The following is a 23165-nucleotide window of genomic DNA, read 5'->3' on the forward strand; positions in this document are numbered from 1 at the left end:
GGATCATGACCTGAGCTGAAGGTAGATGCTTAACCAACTGAATCACCCAGGTGCCCTGAGATATAACGTTTATATATAATCCCAGCCAACTGGGGTGCACCCATGGCTCAGTCGGTAAGTGGCTGCCTTCCGCTCAGGTCATGATCCCAGGGTCCTGGGATCAAGCCCCACATAGGGCTCCCTGCTGAGTAGGGAGCCAGCTTCTCCCTTTCCTTCTTCCCCTGTTTGTATTCTCGCTCTGTCAAATAAATCAAATTCCAGCCAACTGGATAAACATCTCAAAGAAATGCTGGACTTCATTTCTTACTTCACAATAAATTTCAAAGTAGAACATATATATACATATATATTTATTTTTTTTAATTTGATTTATTTGAGAGTGAGTGAATGAGCAGGGGGAGGGGCAGAGGGAGAGAGAATCCTGAAGCGGACTCTGAGTACAGAGCCCAAGACAGGGCTGGATCCTAGGACCCCAAGATTACGACCTGAGCTGAAATCAAAAGCCAGCTGCTGAAACCAAAAGTCAGCGGCTGATATCAAAAGTTAGCCGCCCAAATGACTGAGCCACCCAGGTGCCCCAGAACATGTATAAATACAAAAAAGTCAAATCAATAAAAGAAAATGAAAATTATTTTTTATAGTGTTAAAGTGGAGAAGACGTATAACACAAATTTTGGAAGGCATTTAAAAAAAGGTGAGGAGCATGTTCACTTGACGATGGGAATGGAAGACTTCCTACCACAATGGTTACAGTCCAAGTGGGGGTTGAAACGGTAGTCTTGCAAGAGGTGTCAGAATCAAAGCAGGGTGAGGAGAGTGTCCATAGAGAGGGACAGCTCAGTGCAGGGTATCAGACATCAAGTAGGACGAAAAGGTTATCTAGGCAGATAGTGCATAGACTCAAACTGTGGCAAAAAGTGCTGGAGCTCAAGAAGAGTAAGAGAAGTTTGTGGGGTGTAGGCAGGTGGGAGAGCGGCCTAAAATGGAGAGTCAGAGCAAGAGTAGGGAGAGAAGGACATCACAAAGAAGAAGGGATGGTGGAACTAGAAGACTGGCTGAATACAATAGGAGGATTTGTCAAATAATTAAAGAGAGTAATGGAAGCCCGCATCACTTCTGGCTTATATAACCTAAATGTAAAGATATATAACCTAAATCTAATTTGAAGAAACTTCAGAAAAACTTAAATTTTTTCTAATCTGCTTTAATAACCTTCAAAACTGTCAAAGTCTTGAAAGTCAAGCAAAGTCTAAGGAACTGTTCCAGGATGAAGAACATAGAAAAGGTAAAGCAACTAAATGCAACTTATGGTTCTGAACCGGATCCTTTTGCTAAAAAGTTGCTCTTAGGACAATCAGTGAAACTTGAATGGGGGTCAAAGGATTAGAAGGCAGTAATGTGTCAATGTTAATTTTCTGATTTTAACAGCTGTAGTACAGTGATTTAGAGTTTCTTTTTTCTTTTTTTTTGGTAGAAAATACACACTAAAGCGTTAGAAGGCAGGCTGGGACAAGAAACTGGCCAATTCTGAAAGGCAATCTAAAGGAAAAGAACCTTCCTTGTACTGTACTTTTACTCTTCTTCTAAGTATAAATAGTAAAAAACTAATAGATTTAAGTAATATAAAAAAAGGTTTTAAAATTCTGCTTAGAAACACTGTAAACATAATTAAAGGAGCAACATAATAAGGAAAAAATATTTGCAATACATATCATAGAAAACTAATTTCCTTATTATATCTGCATGTCTATGAATTGGTGTGGAAAAGATGAATAATCCAATAGAGAATTAGGCCAAGGATAAAAAAAGACAACTCAGAATCAAGTTTAAATGCTAATAAAAACTACAATGAGATTTTTTATGTAGCAGGCTATCAAAGATCAAAAAGTATGATCACATTCTAGTATCATCAAAGGATAATATGAGGGGGAAAAAGTTTCTAATTGCTTTAAGGACAGCAATTTGGAAGAGCCATTATTACTTAGCGTTTCCATTTCTGGGAATTGGTTCTGTAACTATATTCACGCATGTGGGCCAAGTACTACACGCATGTGGGCAAAGTACTACGTACCAGGATATTTACTATAGTACTGTTTATAATATTGCAGGATAACAATCAAAATGTTCATTAGTAACTATTAAATAAATTCAACAGACTATTATGTGGTTTAGACAAATAGACAAAATATAAAGCAGTTCTATACAGACTGATAAGGAACTGCTGCTAATATATAGTAAGTATTAAAACCCAAAATATACAGCACAATGTGTTTAGTGTGTGTGTGTTTTGAAGCTACATAAATATGCTTATAAATACATATATTGACTAAAATATGTAAATTCCATGATGGCAGGAAGCTAACTTGAAGAGGCTCCTACTGGCCAAAGATGGGATAATTTGAGCATCCATAAGAATAAATGAACTCAAAAAAATGTATTTAAATCCATGAGTAATGACACTTTAAAAAAAAATGTAAAAAACAGGAAGTAAACATTTATTCTTCCTCTCTTATATAAATTGAGCCACGAGGTAATCAAGTATTAGCTGAGATGAAGTTTCTCTAGAGAAACATTTCACTAATAAATGAAGAAATAATAAAAATCAGCAATCTTTAAAGTTAATGGATTTAACCGCTGAAAATCAATAGCTCCTAATATCACAAAAAGAAAAACAACCAGACATAACTGATTTCCTGATGAAAGAACACAACAGCACTCACCAAGTTTTGCCAAAATACCTAATCTGAAAATGATCAAACCTGTAAGAAACTCTAAATGGTCAAACTGTTAACAGTTTCAACAAATAAACTGCATGGGGAAAACAGTGAGGAAGAAATAAACAAATCTAAAGCATACTGCTTGAGAACGTACACTCTGTTATTAAAATTATAACGAAAAAACCAAAAAGAAATCATAAAACTACTTCTTTGTGAGGGAAAGAAAAGGATTATAATTGGAATGGGCACTCAAAAGGGTATTGCAGTGGCCAGCAAAGTTCTATTCCTTGAGCTGTTGGTATTAAAATACCAACTTTAGAAATAATTCAATGCCTTAATAATGATTCAATAACCTCTTTGTCTGTTTTATTAGGAGTTTCTCTACCTGGCTATATTTTACAATAACAAAGATGTTTTTTAAAATGTGGGGTATAAAGCAGTGTAATGTTAAAAAAGAGAGGTTTTTACCCAATAGCAGACCTTGGGCTTAATTTGTTTAATTAGGCTTAATTTTTAAGCCTAACTTCTCTCATCTACTAAAGACAACAGTATCTTGTAATTCACAGGGCGGCTGAAGGGATTTAAATAGAGTAACACATGCAAAACACTCAGCAGTGTGCCTGGCTTATTTGAGTGTTCAATAAATGTTTTTGCTATTATTTCATTTAAATATTATTCTACTAACACCACTTTCAAATGAAACTTGGAAAACCAAGCAAGTTTTCTATGAACCGTACTGTACCCAATGTGATATGCCTATTTGTGATATCATCCCTTTATAGTTTAGTATGTGGTTAATTTCTGTTTCTTGTGTGCTTGAATGGAACATCTACGTTCTATTTTTTAAAGTTTAAACACATCTAAAAGATCAAGTCTGTTAACTGTGTTGTTCACAAAATTCATGTGTTTACTTTTGTTGGGGATGGTGGTAGTGATGATCTGATTTATTAGCTTCTGAATAAAACGTGTGAAAATCTCTCACTATATCTGTAGGTAGTCTTTTATTTGTAATATGTAAAATTTTGCTTTGTACACTTTCTTACTTACTCCTGGTATTATTTCATCATTAAGCAATGGTTCTTTTTATCCTTAATAATGCTTTGCCTTAAAAATCTATTTTTCCCTGAGGGCTGCCTGGATGGCTCAGTCAGTTGGTTAAGTGTCCAACTCTTGGTTTCAGCTCAGGTCATGATATTGTGTTGTGAGCCTGAGCTCCAAGCTGGGCTCCAAGCTGTGTGTGGAGCCTGCCTGAGATTCTCTATCCCCTTCTGCTCCTGCTCTCTAATAAATAAATAAAATAAAATAAATCTATTTTTGCCTGATAGTATTTTCCTAACAGCTTTTTGTTGTGTTTTATGTCAGCCTAGTATTTTTCAATCTTGTATTTTCAACTTTTTACTTTTAGATTACATTTTAGATTTAGTTCTTAACCATTTGTTGCTAGATTTTCTTTCCTTTTTTTAAAAAAAAGATTTTGGGGACTCCAAGCATCTGCCTTCAGCTTAGGTCATGTTCCTGGGGTCCTAGGTCCTAGGTCCAGGACTCAGCCCTGCACTGGACTCCTTGCTCAATGGGGAGAGCCTGCTTCTCCCTCTGCCTACCATTCCCCCTCTTGTGCTCTGCCAAATAAATAAATAAATAAAAAAAGATATTTTTATAATAAATATCTTTTATTTATTTATTTAAAAGATTTTATTTATTTATTTGACAGAGAGATCACAAGTAGGCAGAGAGGCAGGCAGAGAGAGAGAGAGAGCCCGATGCAGGGCTCGATCCCAGTACTCTGAGATTATGACCTGAGCCGAAGGTAGCGGCTTAACCCACTGAGCCACCCAGGCGCCCCAAAAATCATTTATTTTTTTAAAAGATTTTATTTATTTATTTGACAGAGAGATAGATCACAAATAGGCAGAGAGGCAGGCTTCTGAAAGTTGATTTTTCTTTTTTCAAGTCTTACTGTTTCTTTTTAAAATAGGCCTATTATATCATCATGCTTCATCTCCCTTTTTAAAATTCTTTTTTTTTTTTTTAAAAGATTTTATTTATTTATCAGAGAGAGAGAGAGGGAGAGAACAAGCACAGGCAGACAGAATGGCAGGCAGAGGCAGAGGGAGAAGCAGGCTCCCCGCCGAGCAAGGAGCCCGATGTGGGACTCGATCCCAGGACGCTGGGATCATGACCTGAGCCGAAGGCAGCTGCTTAACCAACTGAGCCACCCAGGCGTCCCTCCCTTTTTAAAATTCTTTTAAAATTTTACACAAGCTTACTTTATATTCTTTTTTAGATTATCACTGGTCACTTAAGTTTTTGCACAATTACAGACTCTGTTTCAGGTTCTAGGCCGTATGCCCGGGTTTTAGTGCTAGCTCTATTTTGAAAAGAACCAAGACCAGGTATCTCCTATCCCTATATATGCACTAAAACTCCGCCCTAGATCCCTTAGGAGATATATCCCAGGACCAAAAGATCTCTGTGCTATTTTATACAGTAGCACCAACTCCCACTTACTGCTTTGATTTGACTTCTCTCATTTCTGGTTTCATTCTCCTCTTTCCTTCTTTAGAGCTTAGCTATGTATTTACAGTTTTGCTTTTGTTTTGTGTTACATTTCCGTATGTTTGTAGTGTGTATGCATGTGGGGATGATTTATCTTTATCAGCTTGGTTTATAATGTTGCAGGCAGTTTCTGTAATACTCAGAAGTATATTCTCAAAACTTTTCATCCTTTACAACGCTCTCTCTCTCACCCCACTCCAATTCCTACTTAAAATCTATAGATCTTATTATTAGAGATACCTACCTCACTCACCCACCCCAGAATCCTTTCCTTCTCACCATCAACACAACAAATATTAAAGACTGAAAAGGAAAGAATTAAGAGGTACTAATGGAAAGAAAAGGTGTTAGTTAACTCAGCTGCAACATGAAGTTCACACCAAACAAATACACGAAACTACATAATTTGAATTGTATAATCCACCATAACCTCAATTTACCATTTGTAAACACTGTCCTGTACTGAAGCACTCAAAGCTCAGTTCTAGAAGAAATGTATTAAATGTATTAAATTCTTACTTGCGCTGAGGTAAAGAATCTATGCTAAATTTCTATACAGTTCTCATAATAAGTTACCACTGATTGTTCTAAGAGTAAGTTAAAGTGCTAGAAGGTATTTAAAAATGTGGTTATTCTGAAAAGATCACTTGGCCACTATTTTAAGAAGAAGCAAAGGAGAAGGATTTAAAAAAAAATCTAGTCATTAGTGTTCTTTTTATTTTCTGAATTCCTGTAGAATTGTATAATAATTTGTAATATTGTATGTCATAGCTGCCTTATCTTGTTACTTACTTTTTTGGTTTATGCCGTATTTTCCTAACAAAATACAAGCCCTGAGGGCAAGGCCTCCTTTTAAAATTTTTTAAGATTTATTTATTTGAGAGACAGCAAAGGAGGGGCCGAGGGAGGAGAGAATCTCAAACAGACTTTCTGCTGAATAGAGTTCTGACATAGGGTTGGACACGGGGATCAATCCCAGGACCCTGGTATCACGACCTGAGCCAAAATCAAGAACACTTAACCGACTGAGCCACTCAGGTGCACCAAAACCTCTTGTTTATATTCTTCCACAGTGTCTACTTTGTTGTCCATTAAGTACTCAATAAATGTGGATTCACATCTAAGGAGAATACTTTAGTTTTATTCAATTCAAGGAATCTTTCCTAGGAACCATCACTAGCAGTGAACTATGATGACCGTACATACTACTTTACAGAAAACAAAAACATGGACAGGTACTGCTTCATTTCCTTCTACCTCCAACTCCATACGCTCATTTACATGCACATCCATTATTTTTTGTTCCCTGCTGTAATTATGGAGAAGCATTCCCCAAGATAGATTTGGCACATATGAAGCAAGCAAACAGAAAACTGTTAAATAAATAAATGAGACAATGAATAAAATGAATGGTTAATGTTAACTGTCAAACTAGCTCTAATCCAAGAATCAAGAAATCATAAAGTATAGTTATGGGTTTGTTCCAACAACAAAGTCTAAAAGTAAGTCCTCAAAATAACATTTTGTTAATTTATTTTAACTTTTAGTTTCACCTTTACATCTAATATTAGAATGCCAATATTTAGATGCCAAGCTGTAATCTAAGACTAATAAAAATAATTCTCAATACCAAAAATGCTCAATTTCAACCATAACTTAAGAAAATGTAATTTTCAGTTAGGAAACACTCAGCCAGCGATATCTAAGTAGAAAGAGAATGTGATCCATGTAATTTTTTAAGTTATTTATTTTTTTAGTAATCTCTATATCCAGTGTAGGGCCGGAACTCATGACCCAGGGATCAAGTGTTACAGGCTCTCAGGGACATCTGGGTGGCTCAGTCAGTTAAGCATCTGCTTTTGGCTCAGGTCATGATCTCAGGGTCCTGGAACGAGGACATCACATCAGGCTCCTTGCTGAGCATGAGGCCTGCTTCTCCCTATGCCCTTACTCCTGCTTATGCTATCTGAGAAATAAATAAACAAAATCTTTCAAAAAAAAAATAAATAAAATGCTCTTTGAAATCTATCTATCTAGTCACATGCTCTTTCAACTGAGCCAGCCAGGCACCTGCACATATGGCATTTCTAATTTATTTCTTAATATTCTCGTAGCTATATTTAAAAAAATCAGGGATAAACATACACTTTTATTAAGACCTTATCAGTGCTCTAGGGCACCTTGGCTGGCTCAGTAAGCAGACCACACGACGCTTGATCTCAGGGTTGTGAGTGTGAGCCCCACTATAGGTGTAGAGTTACTCAAAAATAAAATCTTAAACAACAACAAAAAACCCTTTTCAGTGCTCTAAAAGATAGTACCATGCAATTTAAAGGGATGCTATACAAATACACACACACGTTTCCATTTTGTAATTCTTTTTAGGTTTTACTGTAAACCCTATACAAATACACCAGAGTCTTCACTATTAATAGGAGCTAAGGTTTAAGTAAAGCGGTCTAGAAAATAAGCACACTTTTTTAACTAAAAATAATCTTTGAACTCCAGGACACTAAATATGATCAAAATTTTGTAGTAGGATTCATTTCAACAAAAGAACAGACTTAATATACATTCTGAAGCTAGACGAACACCTTAATTTTTATATACTTAACTATCTTAAAGGCTTACAAGAAACTACTACTATGTATTACTGCACATACTACTGCTTGGCTGGGGCTCAAAGTCCTTTAGGTTATATAGTAACCTGAAGTTAGAGTTTATGGAATTTAATTTATAATAGTTTTTTTCTCCACAAATATTATACATATTCCACATTACTTACCCATGGCCACAGATGAGATTGGAAACTTAAGCAAATCTGTGCTAGTAACTGTGTGTTTAGAAACAGCTCCCAGTCTCACGTTGTAAAGAACCACACTTGACAACTGTTTCTAACACAGTTGGGAACTACCACAGCTTTTTCCAACTACTAAAAAAGATCCACTGAATAAACGGAAATGAAGACAAATTTCATTTTAAATGTTTAACTTAAATGTTTTACCTAAATTTTTTTCTTCAATATTTTAAGGTAGGGAATCCAGAAATAAAGTCATAATAAAACACTGCTTTTTAAAAGCATGACTTGCTATAATCAGGTGTTTCTAACCATATACTTAGAAACTTTAAAAACTATAATATTCAAAATACTATTACATACTTACATTAATGTATTCAGTTATTATTTACACACATACATACATTTCTGCTAAACTTCCACTACGACATCAACTATAGGGATTATCTAAGACTGGTCAAAGAAAATATATTTATACAGTGACCACTGAATAATAATCTTTAGAAGTCACTTCCTTGATATTATAAAAACTTACTGAAAACCCAAACAGGACTTCATTTTGAAAGAAGAAATTTAGACCAACTCATTCTAAACTGACTGACAGGGGTGCCTGGGCGGCTCAGTAGGTTCGTGTCCAATTCCTGATTTCGGCTCAGGTCGTGATCTCAGGGTGGTAAAATCCAGCCCCAACTGGAACCCCACTTCGGGCTCTGTGCACTCAGTGGGGAGTCCACTTGAGATTCTCTCCCTCTGCCCTTCCCCTGCTCATGCTCTCTCTCAAATATAAAATAAATCTTAAAAAAAAATTAAAATAAACTGCCTGATATAAAGTATGTTCAACAAATATTTGTTGAATAAATGAAGACTAAATGAATGAATGTGCCACACACGATATGAGTTACTGGTGAAAGAGAGCAACCATTAATTCTTTGAATGTTTAGGAGAATTCACCAGTGGAGTAGTCTGATCCTGGACTTTTGTTCACTGGGAGTTTTCTGATTAGTGATTCAACCTCCTTACTAGTAATTCATCTGTTCAGATTTTCTACTTCATCATGATTTAGTATTGATTCAGGCTGCATATTTCTAAAAATTTATCCATTTCTTCTAGGTTGTCCAATTTGTTGGCAAGTAACTATTCTAATCTCTTCCAATCCTAACAACAACAACAACAAATCTCTTCTAATCCTTTGTATTTCTGTGCTATCAGTTGTAACATTTCCTATCTCTGATTTTATTTGAGCCCTTACTCCTCCTTCTTGGTGATGCTAGCTAAAGGTCTGTCAATTTTATCTTTTTATTTTTTTCAAGATTTTATTTATTTATTTGATAGAGACAGAGAGAACACAAGCAGGGAGGAAGGGCAAAGGGAGAAGCAGGCTCCCTGCTGAGCAGGAAGCCTGATGCAGGAGCCTTGATCCCAGGACTCTGGGATCATGACCTGAGCCGAAGACAGACACCTAACTGACTGAGCCACCCAGACGTCCCTGTCAATTTTACTTTTTCAAAAAACCAGTTCTTAGTTTTCTTAATCTCTTCTGTTGTCTTTTTTGTCTCTATTTTATTAATTTCTGCTCTAATCTTTGTTATTTCCTTCCTTGTACTAACTTTAGACTTCTCTTGTCTAAAGAGGCAGGCATTTATTGCCACAAACTTCCCTCTCTGAACTGCTTGTGCTGCATCCCATAAATCTGTCATATTTCCATTTTCATTTGTTTCAAGGCATTTTTAAAAATTTCTTTGATCCACTGGTTGTTCAGCAGCATACTGTTTAATATCCACAAATTCATGAATTCTCCAGTCTTTTTGTAAAAACCATTTTCTAGTTTCACACTACTATGGTGGGAAAAGATGCCTGATATGATTTCAATCCTCTATTAAGATTTGTTTTGTGGGGACACCTGGGTGGCTCAGTGGGTTCAGCTTCTGCCTTCGGCTCAGGTTATCTCAGGGTCCTGGGATCGAGCCTCACATTTCAGCAGGGAGCCTGCTCCCCCCCACCACCCCCGTCTGCTGCTCTAGCAACTTGTGATCTCTCTCTCTCTCTGTCAAATAAATAAATAAATAAATCTTTAAAAAAAAGAAAAAAGAAAAAAAGATTTTGTTTTGTGACCGTAAGAGACCCTTCATCTCACAAAACAAACTGAGGGTTGCTGGGAGGAGGTGGGTAGGACAGGGTGGTTGGGTTATGGACATTGGGGAGGGTATGGGCTACGGTGAGTGCTGTGAAGTGTGTAAACCTGGTGATTCACAGACCTGTACCCCTGGGGCTAATAATACATTGTATATTTAAAAAAATAAAAAATTTTTAAAAAGTAAAGAGAAAAAAATTTTGCTTTAGTAAAAATGGCAAGAAACTTTGTACAATAAACACCTAATATTTATTACAGAAAAAAAATAAAAAGATTTGTTTTGTGGCCTGACATACCTATTTTGGAAAAGTAGTCTTTTACAAGGCAGCATACTCACAGGTCTTCTTCCTTTTATGATGGGTTCTTATTGTTATATTCTACCAAACATTCAACGAAGAACTGTCTTTCTCAAGCTCTTTCAAAAACAGAAGAGGAGAAAACTTCCAAACTCATTTTACATTACCCTGATAGCAAACATTACTCTGATAGCAAAAACAGATAAGGATGCCATAAGAAAAGAAAATTATAGGCCAATATCCCTGATGAACTTAAATATCAGGGAACTGAATTCCACAATACATTAAGGGATCATACACCCTGATCAAGTGGGATTTTTCCAGGAATGCAGGATGGCTCAACAGCTGCACATCAGTCAATGAGATATACCACATTAACAAAATAAAGGATAAAAATCAGATGATCAACTCAACAGATGAAGAAAGAGCATGCGAAAAATTCAACATCCATGCATGATAAAAACTCTCAAAAGTGTGAGTATAGAGGAAACATACCTCAACAGAGTAAAGGCCATATACAACAAGCCCACAGCCAACATACTCAAGGGTGAAAAGCTAAAAGCTCTTCCTCTAAAACCAGGAAAAAGACCAGTTATCTCACTCTTTCTACTTTTATTCAACATAGTATTGGAAATCCTAGCCATCAGGCAGGACAAATAAAGGCATCCAAATTGGAAAGGAAGAAGTAATGCTGTCACTATTTACAGACAACATTATGTTATATATAGAAGACTCTAAAGCCATAAAAAAACTGTTAGAATAAATTCAGTAAAGTTGCAGGATACAAAATCAATACACAAAAAGATGCTGCATACATGAAGAATGAACTATTACAAAATTAAAACAAGAAAAAAGAAGAAACATCTTGGGGTTGTGGGATCAAGTGCTGTCAGACTCTGTGTTCAGTGTGGAGCCTGCTTGAGATTCTCTCCCTCTTCCTCCCACTCGTGCTTTCTCTCTAAAATAAATAAATCTTAAAAAGAGAATTGTTTAGGGAGAAGGGGTGGGGTTATGGACATTGGGGAGGGTATGTGCTTTGGTGAGTGCTGTGAAGTGTGTAAACCTGGTGATTCACAGACCCGTACCCCTGGGGATAAAAATATATGTTTATAAAAAATAAAAAATTTAAAAAAAGAATTTTTTAAAAAGTCCAATTTACAAAAGCATCAAAAAGAATTAAATACCCAGGAATAAATTTAATGAAGGAGGTAAGAGACCTGCATATTGAAAACTGTAGGACATTAGTTTAAAACAAAAAAAAACTGAAGAAGACACAAATAAATGGAAAGATAGTCTGTGCTCATGGATTGGAAAAATTAACACTGTTAAAAGTGTCCACACTACCCAAAGCAATATATAGATTTAATGCAATCCCTCTCATAATCTCAATGGCATTTTTCACAGAAATAGAACAAACAACTCTAAAATTTTTATGGAGGCATAAAATCCCCTGCTGGATTTTTTTTTTTAATTAAAGATTTTATTTATTTATTTTACAAAAAGAGAGAGGTCACAAGTAGGCAGAGAAGCAGGCAGAGACGGGGTGGGGGTGGTAGTGGTGGTGGTGGTGGTGGTGGTGGAAAGCAGGCTCCCTGCTGAGCAGAGAACCTGATGCGGGCCTGAATCCAGGACCCTGAGATCATGACCTGAGCCAAAGGCAGAAGCTTAACCCACTGAGCGACCCAGGCATCCCACTGCCTGATTCCTGAGAGAGGAGAACAAAGCTGAAGGTATCATACTCCCTGATTTCAAACTTTATTACAAAGATAAAGTAATTAAAACAGTATTGTATTGGAATAAAAAGACACAAAGATCAACAGAAAGCCCAGAAATAAACCCACACATATAAGGCCAATTAATTTATGACAAAGGAGCTTAGAATATAAAATGGGGAAAGGACAGGCTCTTCAATAAATGATGTTGGAAAAACTAGACAGCTTGTATGCAAAAGAATGAAACTGGACTCTGCATAATCTTATACTGGACACAAAAATAAACTCAAATGGATTAAAAACTTGAAACCATTGCAACTCCTAGAAGAAAACATAGGTAGTAAACTCCTTGACAGAGGTCCTGGCAATGATTTTTGGATCTGACACCAAAAGCAAAAATAAACAAGTGGGACTACCTCAAACTAAAAAGCTTCTACACAGCAAAGGGAGCTATCAACAAAATGAAAAGGCAACCTACTGAATAGAATAAAATATCTGCAAATCATGTATCTGATAAAGGGCTAATAGTACAAAACATAAAAGAACTCCTACAACTGAAAAGCAAAACAAAAATGAAGCCCAAATAATTCTAATTCAAAAATGGAATTTTTGAATTAAATATTGATTAAAACAGACATTTCCCCAAACACTTACTAAGGGCAACAGGTACATGAAAAGATGTTAACATTACTAATAATTAGGAGATGCAAATAAAAACCACATGAGGGGAGCACCTGGGTGGCTCAGTCAGTTAAGTGTTTGACCCTTGATTTCAGCTCAGATCATGATCTCAGGGCCATGGGATTGAGCCCCCTGTCAGACTCTGCAGTCAGCAGGGAATCTGCCTAAGATTCTTTCCCTCTACCTCTCTTCTTTCTTCCCTGCTTGCTTGCTCTCTCTAAAATAAAGAAATAAATCTTAAAAAAATAAAAACGCACAATGAGGTATCACTCATACCTGATACAATGGCTATTATCAAAAAGACTAGAAATAACAAGTGGTGGTGAGGATGCAGAGAAAAGGGACCCCTTGTGCACTTCTGGTGGGAATGTAAACTGGTACAGTCACTACAGAAAACAGTATAGAGGCTCCTGAAAAAACTAAGATTAGAACTACTATATGATCCAATAATTCCACTTCTGGGTATTATCTGAAGAAAAGAAGAAACACTAACAAAGAAGATATACATACTCCCCCCATCCAATGTTCACTGCAGCATTATTTACAATAGCCAATATACGGAAACAACCTAAATGTTCACTGACTGAAGAATAGATAAAGAAACTGTGGTATATACACACGATGGAATATTATTCAGTCATAAAAAAGAATGAAGTTGTGCCATTTGATAACACAGATACATCTTGGGGGCATTAATGCTAAGTGAAATAAGTCAGATGAAGAAAGAACCACCACTGTATGATTTCTCTTACATGTGGAATCTAAAACAAAAGCAAAAAACTCCAAAACATAAAAACAAAAAAAAACTTCCAAAAGCCAAACTCATAAATACAAAGAACAGATTGATAGTTGCTAGAAGGCATGGCACAGGTGGGAGGTAGGAGAAATGGATAAACTGTTTTTCATTTTTAATGTCTAAATAAGTTAAAAAATAAATACAATTTTAATTGGGGGGGAAGAATGGGGGGGCACCTAGGTGGCACAGTCAAGTGTCTGCCTTTGGCTCAGGTCATGATCTCAGAGTCCTGGGATTGAATGCCATGTCGGGCTCCCTGCTCAGTGGGGAGTCTGCTTCTCCCTCTGCCTCTGCTGCTCTCCATACTTGTGCTTGCTCTGTTGCTCTCTCTCAAATAAATATATAAAATATAAAAAAGAAAAAGAAAAAAGAAAGACGGAGAAAGGGGAGAGAGGAAGGAAGGAAAGAAGAAAGGAAATGGACCCGAAGAAAGTAGCTCCAAAGTTGTTGACAACTGTAAAAAGCGGGGGGGGGGGGGGGGGGAGACACGGACGGACAGAGCAGCCAATAGAATATTGTATTTGCCCTCCAGAAATTTAGGAGACAACTAAACAGGCAATAACACAGTATGTCACATGCTGTAATAGGGATAAGCAAAAAGTACTATGGAAATATGCAAGAGTATCTAACCAATAAGATGATATTGGGGTATTAATGAAGACTTTTTGAAGAAAGTCCACGCTGAGATGAGGAACAGAACAGAACAGAAAGAATAATGTCTGTCAAGACCTAAAAATGCCCACCTCCAGTATAGGTCTCAAGGAACTACCTGTCACTCCATATGGCTGTATCATGTAGCAGGGCCAGATTATGAAAGGTGCAGTAAACACCTCAAAGAATTTAGATCTTATTTTGAATGACAAGGATAGCCACTGAAGGTTTCTCGGCAGAACAGTGGAAGTTCTGATTTTAGAAAAATTACCGGAACAGTGTAAAAATAATTAGAAATGGATGGCACTGATGGTGGGAGACCAGTTTAAGAGGCTATGGTGGTAATACAACTGAGAGAGATAAACATGGCTTGAACTATGGCAATAAACAGGGAAGAAGTGAATAGATTTGAGATATACATATAAGGTAAATTCATAAAACTTGATGACTGAATGGGTATGAGTGAGGCGAGGACACAGCCAGGAATAATATTGATTTGAGCAATACAATGGATGTACCAATGGTTGTCATGTACCAAGGCAGGATCTCTGTGGGCAAACCACTAATGGGGAGGAGGAGAAAAAAGATGAGTTCAGGTTTGGGTTTTGAGTTTTGAGGTACTGCCCATCACTCAAGTGGAGATTCTCAACAAACTCAAGATCCAGTGAGTAATTCAGAGACAGAGAATTTTATCACTCTGTAAATATACTACAGGAGAGGTGGAGAGTCACTAAGTATAGATTACCTATCATTATTAAAATACTATGATGTAATAGAGGTGCTTCATAGCAATGTGCTATCCAATCCTTGAGAAAAAGCTATACATAATACAGGGACAGTTATCTACTGATGTCAAAATTATCAACACCATATATAAAAAATATCTGTGGGCCCAGAACTGGAAAGAATTCATAATTCTAGCTTGATGAAAAATAAAAGAAAACCTCCAGCTGACAACTACTAAATCAAGGCTTAACATCCTTTGAGAACAGCTTAGCTTTATTTTCATTCTTTCCTGTTGCATATCACATTCCGTTTTCCTAAGACATTTTCTCCCACTGCTCTCAGGAAAAGGAGAAGTATGGAATAGCCCCACCCCAAAAATGAAACATTTACATTTTTTCCTCTATTTTTGTATTTTTACCTCCAGTTTTATACTTTCCATATTTCCTAAATTGAAAAAATTCATAAAGTAACGCAATCATTTTTCTGTTTTATCAAACAGGAAAAAATTCCTTATAAAGTTAGTAACTTTCATAAATTTTAAGCAGCTTTAAGTTCATTGGACACTATTATTCAAAACTAGCATTACATCTAGAGTAGAAGCTGATAGGACCAGAGAATCAAGGGCATCATTAATTTAAGGTCAGAATGACCATGCCTCAAATCAACATTTAAGGCAAACCTAATTAATTAGAGACTAATCTAGGATTCATGTAAGTCAGCAATTAAAAAAAAAAAACAGTTTTCTTCTAATGAATCTAAAGATCTGCCAGAGTAACTTGATCCTATAGGAAGCCAGACATACAAATAACTGAAGCACTATAATAAACACCATTTATTTATTAAAAAAATACATCTATTTATTTATTTGACAGACAGAGATCACAAGTAGGCAGAGAGGCAGGCAGAGAGAGAGGAAGGGAAGCAGGCTCCCCGCTGAGCAGAAAGCCCGCCGCAGGCCTCTATCCCAGGACCCTGTGATCATGACCTGAGCCGAAGGCAGAGGCTTTAACCCACTGAGCCACCCAGGCGCCCAATAAGCACCATTTAAAGGAACACACAAAGTTTTAGAAAAATATAAAATAGGGCACTGTGATCATATGCATATAACCATATGCACACAGCTTAAAAGAAAACAATTTAGCTTGTCCCTATTTTTATTTTCACATTAAATTTAGAAATGTTCAGAAATGCTTTTATTAATTTAGTTTTACAGAGAAAGAATAGCCAAGACGAGGGCAGTAAAGTATGAAGTTCAAAATAAGAATAAGACTGGGGCGCCTGGGTGGCTCAGTCATTAAGCGTCTGCCTTCAGCTCAGGTCATGATCCCAGGGTACTGGGATTGAGCTCCACATTGGGCTCCCTGCTTCGTGGGAAGCCTGCTTCTCCCTCTCCTGCTGCTCCTCCTGCTTGTGTTCCCTCTCTTGTTGTGTCTCTCTCTGTCAAATAAATAAACAAAATCTTAAAAAAAAAAATACGAATAAGACTACAAGCATTAAATGTTTAACCTGTGTTGTTAACTCAAAAAAGAAACTATTTTTCTGAAAGAAAGAAAATGGACCTCATGGAGAGGTAGGAAGGCTGAACATCATCAGTTCTCTTTCTTTCACGGTTCAAAGTTAGACCATAATTTCTGGAACTGTAAGATTTCTAGGTATGTTTTACAGATCAAGAGATTACCTGACAGTAAAGATATAATGATACTATTTTATTGAGAGAGCACCCAAGGCCCATTAAGTTCAGTGAGCTGTCAAAGGTTAGAAAGTAAGTGGTAGCAAAGTAAGTTTTAGATCAGTGGACTCCAAGTACTCCATTGTACTCCAAGTACAATGGACTCCATAACTAGCTCAAGTAGTTAGTTATGTAATATGGATGTCTCAAAAGTTTATAATACAAATGATGACAATAATAGTAACTGGACTAAGAGTGGTAGTAGTAGTAGCAATTCCACTACTGCTACTAGTGTACCTAACACTGAACACTTACATGTGGCAAGTACTACTGTTCCAAATGTTTTATTTTATTTTTTATTTTTTATTTTTTAAAGATTTTATTTATTTATCAGAGAGAGAGAAGGGGAGAGAGCGAGCACAGGCAGACAGAATGGCAGGCAGAGGCAGAGGGAGAAGCAGGCTCCCCGCTGAGCAAGGAGCCGGACGTGGGACTCGATCCCAGGACGCTGGGATCATGACCTGAGCTGAAGGCAGCTGCTTAACCAACTGAGCCACCCAGGCGTCCCCCAAATGTTTTATATATGCACAGGCACACTTCGGAAATGTACAGGTTTGGCTCCAGACCATTGCAGTTAAGTGAGTATTACAATAAAGCGAGTCAAATGAATTTCTGGTTTCCTAGTGCATGTAAAAGTTATGTTTATACTATATTATATTAAGCATTATGTCTAAAAAAAATATCTTAATTTAAAAAATCTTTTATTGCTAAAAATTGCTAACAATTACCTGAGCTTTCAGCAAATCCTAATCACTGATCATAGATCATTACTATAAAAATGATAATGATGAAGTCTGACATATATCAAGAGTTACCAAAACATTACACACAGACAGAAATGAGCAAATGCTGTTACAATATATATATATATATATATATCCCTGACAGACCTGGATCAGTGCACGGTGTTGCCACAAACCATCAATTTGCAAAAAGTGCAATATCTGTGATACACAATAAAGTAAAGGGCAATAGAACAAGGTATTCCTGTATTAAGTCACTGAATCACTGTATCAACTCTATGAGGAACATATTCGTAGTTTGTAAATAAGGAAACTAGGCAAGGAGAGGTTAACTATCTTGCCCAAAATCACAATAGTATTAAGTAGTAGAGGCAGAGTTCGAACTCAGTCTAGCTCAAGAGCCCCGTACTCATAGCCACTGTATTATCTAAATATAAATTAGTCTTGCTAAATACTACTGGATACAGAAGTATTTAGCATATAGAACACTATGAAATAAAACATATTCTTTAAAAAATGTTTATAGAATTTTTAAAAAGTCTATTTTCACATCTTATTTTATTAAAAGCATTAACAAGTTAACATTTTAACACCAGAACATATACATTAGACCCTTTATTTTCATAATGGGCATCTCCTTAGATCTTGCTGTATCACAAGTATCAGTAATATTTGGATATAACATATCCAAATGATTAGGGATACAGGTTGTGAAAAAACTGGCTCTTGGTTAGAATCTTGGCTTAGTAGCTAGCTGTGCAATCTTGGGATGGGTTCCTTAATCTGTCTGATTCTCAGTGCAACCATAAAACAGAAATAAAAGTGCCTACCTTATAAAATGTTGTGAACATCAATACAATACCTTGCAGAGATATTCAATGTTAGTTATTATTATAAATGAGATGGTGCTGAAAGTTAGCAAGGCGCACTCAAAATATTCTAGCTACAGGCCTTTTTTATACTATATGATCTTCAAAAAAAAATTATGACATAGAAATAATGATTACTAGTACAAAATACTATACTACCTATGACGGGTGTTCAGAGTAGTTCTTTAATAGCAGAAAATACAGTGTGAAGTCAGGGTGCCTGGGTGGCTCACTTAGTTAAATGGCTGACTCTTGATTTCGGCTCAGGTCAGGATTTCAGGGTTGGTCCTGTGATGGAGCCCCAGATCAGGATCCACTCTTAGGGCACCTGGATGGCTCAGTCATTAAGTGTCTGCCTTCCGCTCAGGTCATGATCCTGGGGTCCTGGGATAGAGCCCCACATCAGGCTCACTGCTCAGCAGGAAGTCTGCTTCTCCCTCTCCCACTCCCTCTTCCTCTTCTTCTGTTCCCTCTTTCACTGTGTCTCTCCCTCTGTCAAATAAATAAATAAAATCTTAAAAAACAAAAAAGATCCACCCTTAGTGGAGATTCGGCTTGGGATTCTCTGGCTTCCTCTGCTCCTCCCCCGGGCTCATGCACATGGGTGCATACTTTCTCTCTCTCTCTCTAAAATAAATCAATCAATCTTAAAAAGAGAAAAAAAGAAAATACAGTGTGAAACCGACAAATGCCATGGGCTGACTACAGAAAAAAATGAATAGTGTCTCCTTTAAGGTAACAACAGTCATTTTGGGAGGCTATAAAACTATTCCTATAATTCTGCCACAACTGAAGTTATTCTCCACACTCATTTTTTTCTAATTATAAAAATATGTCCTTAGAAAATCTGAAGAAAAACACTAAAGGAAAAAAAGTTACTGAAAATCCCATCACTCAGAGTTTATTCCCATTAAGATTTTAAGATTCTTCTAGTTATTTTTCTCTGTACAAATCATATAATTAAATTGAAATACTGTACATACTGCTTTGTACCTTGTTTTTCATTGCATCATGAATACAAAGTATGTTTATGATATAGGTCATGAAATTTCCTGAAACATGATTTTCAATGGTTATAGAACATAAAGGTTCCATTATTTATTTAATTAGTCCCTTGTTATATTTAACCAGTTCCCTCTTATTAAAGTTTCCACTTTTTTCCCCTGGCCATTTTTGTGAATTGTTTCAAGATAAAAATTTATCCAGTCTTCTGTTCTATACTGCCCCTCCAACAACATCAACAATGCAACCAACACCACCAGCCAACAACACTAATAAAGTGTAGCTAACATTTTATCAACGTGGCACGTAGTGTGATCATTATTTTACATATATTATCTCTATACTCCTATAAAGAATAACTACTGACTATTAGTCCAACTTAGTTTATTCTGTTTATATATGTATTTATATCTATATGTGCCTTTACTCATTGTGGTCTTCCTGCTTACAATATCTATCTCTTTTCTCTCTACTTACATTAGATTATAGTTCAGTGTTCTGGCAAGTCCTATGTTTTTTATCTATAAAGCCTTTCCCAACATTCCCACCTCATATTGCTTTAATTGCAACTTATAAAAAGACAAATCAAGTGTTGAGCATTAGAAAGAAAACTAGTCAGAACCCTTTGGGCAAACGAATTAACTTCTGTATATCTAAATTCTTTGCCTGCAAACTAAGAGGGATGGGCTTAGATCAGCAGTCTTCGAATTTTAGCACAGATCAGAATCATGTGGAGATCTTATTAAAGCACAATTAATTTAACCTTATTAAAGCTGAGGTCCACTCCCAGTGTTTCTGAATCAGAAATGGGAGAAGGGGTGTAAGAATCTACATAGCCAACAAGTTTCAAGGGATGTTGCTACTGTTGGGTCAGAAGTCACATTTCTGAGAATCACTGGTGCCACACAAAGACAAGTCCTGAAAGCCAAGAGTAAAGGGAATGCTCTTTATTCTGGTTAAAAAAAAAAAAAAAGAAAGAAAGAAAAAAGAAAAAGAAAAAGAAAAAATTTTCAGAAAGGGTTGTAACATTTAATAAGCCTTTTGACAAGAGGTGGCTTAGGCAGCATTGTGCATAGGAGAAACCAGGATAAAAAGACTCCTTCAATAATGGCAATAAACCAGAAAGCCCTGGATTAAGGTGGTAGTAGTAAAGAAGAGGAAAAAACAAAAAAACTCCCCCAAATCACCGCTCAGTTACTCTTCTCTGCTTAAGTTTTTGCCATTATCCAATAGAAAGCTGTATGTATACATACTGCTATTATTTAGAAACATAACATGGAATCAGGAATCATTTTCTGCCACAGTAAAATCACTATATTATCAATAGGGATTTAATGTTCAAGACACTTTCTTAATATATGTCAACTTTAAACGTTTTTTTAAGATTTTTTTATTTAACAGAGATCACAAATAGGCAGAGAGGCAGGCAGAGAGAGGAGGAAGCAGGCTCCCTGCTGAGCAGAGAGCCTAATGCCTGTTGATCCTAGGACCCTGGCATCACTGACCTGAGCTGAAGGCAGAGGCTTTAACCCACTGAGCCACCCAGGCGCTCCAACTTTAAACTTTTTTTAAAAAAGATTTTATGTGACAGAGAGAGGGGGGGGGGAAAGAGAGAGGGAGCATGGGTGTGCACAAGTAGAGTGGCAGGGAGAGGGAGAAGCAGGCTCCCCGCTGAGCAGGGAGACTTATGTGAGGCTCCATCCCATGACCCTGAGATCAGGACCTGAGCTGAAGGTAGAGGCTTAACCAACTGAGCCACCCAGGAGCTCCAGTTTCAAACTTTCAAAAAAAAGCTTTAATTATTTTAGAGAGAGAGAGAGGAAGGGAGAGAGAGTGCACGCATGCGTTGGAGTGAGCAGGGGGAGGCAAAGAGGGAGAGGGAGAGGGTCTCAACCAGACTGCGCTCACAGCTCCACCCAGGGCTCAATCTCAGTGTGCTGAGATCATGATCTAAACTGAAATGAAAAATGGGACATTCAATTGACTGAGCCACCCAGGTGCCCCATCAACTTTAAACTTTTAAAAAATAAAGAACTGGGGGAAAATGGCAGAGTAGGTAGACTCATTTTACCTCCAAAACTCCTCAACATTATTAGTACGGAAACAAAGATATAAAGCACTACAACAGAGGGAACAGGATAAAGCCTTCAGTACACAAGAGATTTCAATGGACTTCTAGAAGACACAAACAAGTACTGACTACAGAAGCAAAGCAGAGGAAGCTACTGCCTACAAAAAGCATGTTAGAGGCTACAACAGAAAACTGTCAACTTCTCTCAAAACCTTAGAGAAGCTCTAAGTACTTAGAAAAATCCAAGTACAGTAAAGGACAATCATGATGTGTGGATCTGATAGCAATGACATTCATTATAGATCAATAAAAGGGAGTCAGTCTTCTCATCAAATCACCAAACAAGAGTGTAGAATAAAGAAATTTCCAGACATTCCAAGATTTACAAAGTTAGTCTCCTGTATAACCTTTCTTAGGAAGTTACTTGATAAATTTCAACAAAACTTAAGAGTAAATACAGAAAGAAGATACAGGATCCATAAATTAATGAAGTCATCATAGAAAACCAACAAAGGGAAAAAATTCCAAGATAAAGGATGTGAAGTAGGCCCAAAGAAACTACAGACTGGAGTAAGACTCCAAAAAGCTGCAGGAAATAAAATTTTCTAATTTCATAGGATAAATTAATAAGTTAGAGAGTAAGAAGCTTAGAACAACTTGAAGACATGATAAAGGCAACAGGTGAAATATAAGGAAGAATCCACTGCAACAGTCAGGAATGGTCTCTTGAGAGGTCTGGGAATAATAGTATTAAGCAGAGGTAAAAAAGAAACTAGTACCTATTTGGCGGTACAGAGGAAGTATCACCATATTCATAGGAAAATGAACACTTATTTTTTCAACATCTACAATCAACCTATGTACAGATCACTGAAAAATACCTTACTAGCAATATGATAAATATGTTCTCAATGCAGACTGAGATTGAGAATTACAATGCAGAGCTAAAACAGCTTAGTGGTGAAAGAACCATGAGTAGCCATCCTCATCTTTGAGAAGAGGGAGTCTACAAATATTCTTCTTAGTTGAGGAAATGTAAAATTAAGCTTTAAGTATGTGTTTTAAAGTTATATTGGGTTGAGGTGGGTGGCAGAAATGCTGTAAGTAAACCAACACAGCAGAAATCAACGATGTTTAAAATTGATGGAGAATAGTAGATAAAGATTTGATCAGCTATGAGCCCCTGGGTGGCTCAGTCAGTTGGGCGTTGGCCTTTGGCTCAGGTCATGATCTCACGGTCCTGGTATAGAGCCCCAAGTTGGACTTCCTGCTCAGCAGAGAGTCTGCTTCTCCCTCTCCATATGCCTCTCCCCCAGCTCATGTTCTCTCTCACTCACCCTCAAATAAATAAATAAAATCTTGAAAACAAAAGACCTGATCAGCCAAAATAGATATCATGTTACTTATGCACAGAAACTCGTCAACTTTACTCAGAGTTCACTGTTCAGGACTCATTTATCTTTACTCTGCCTTAAATTAAGGCATCAGGTTTCTAAGTCTTCATATCCAGTATTGCATAAAGATTTGTTACCTAAGGACTACATAAACAGTATATAAATTCCCCCAGTCATCAGAGAACATGCCACTTCTTTGGAGAGAAAAGAAATACACAGCAATTAATGAACAAACTCCCTCTCTCCCTCTCAATGTGCCAGAGTACCAGATCATGTCTGATGATTAGAGACCAT

The 23165-nt window shown here is 36.8% G+C and overlaps 1 protein-coding gene across 1 annotated transcript in view; it reads right to left on the reverse strand.

The window, feature by feature from the left end:
• The window catches only part of FBXO11 (F-box protein 11), an 88645-nt gene that overhangs the window by 26973 nt on the left and 38507 nt on the right, over window positions 1-23165 (reverse strand). The window lies entirely within an intron of this gene.

The sequence above is a fragment of the Mustela putorius genome, unplaced genomic scaffold (assembly GCF_011764305.1).
Source record: "Mustela putorius furo isolate JIRA1106 unplaced genomic scaffold, ASM1176430v1.1 tig00000224_pilon_pilon_pilon, whole genome shotgun sequence".
Lineage (NCBI taxonomy): Eukaryota > Metazoa > Chordata > Mammalia > Carnivora > Mustelidae > Mustela > Mustela putorius.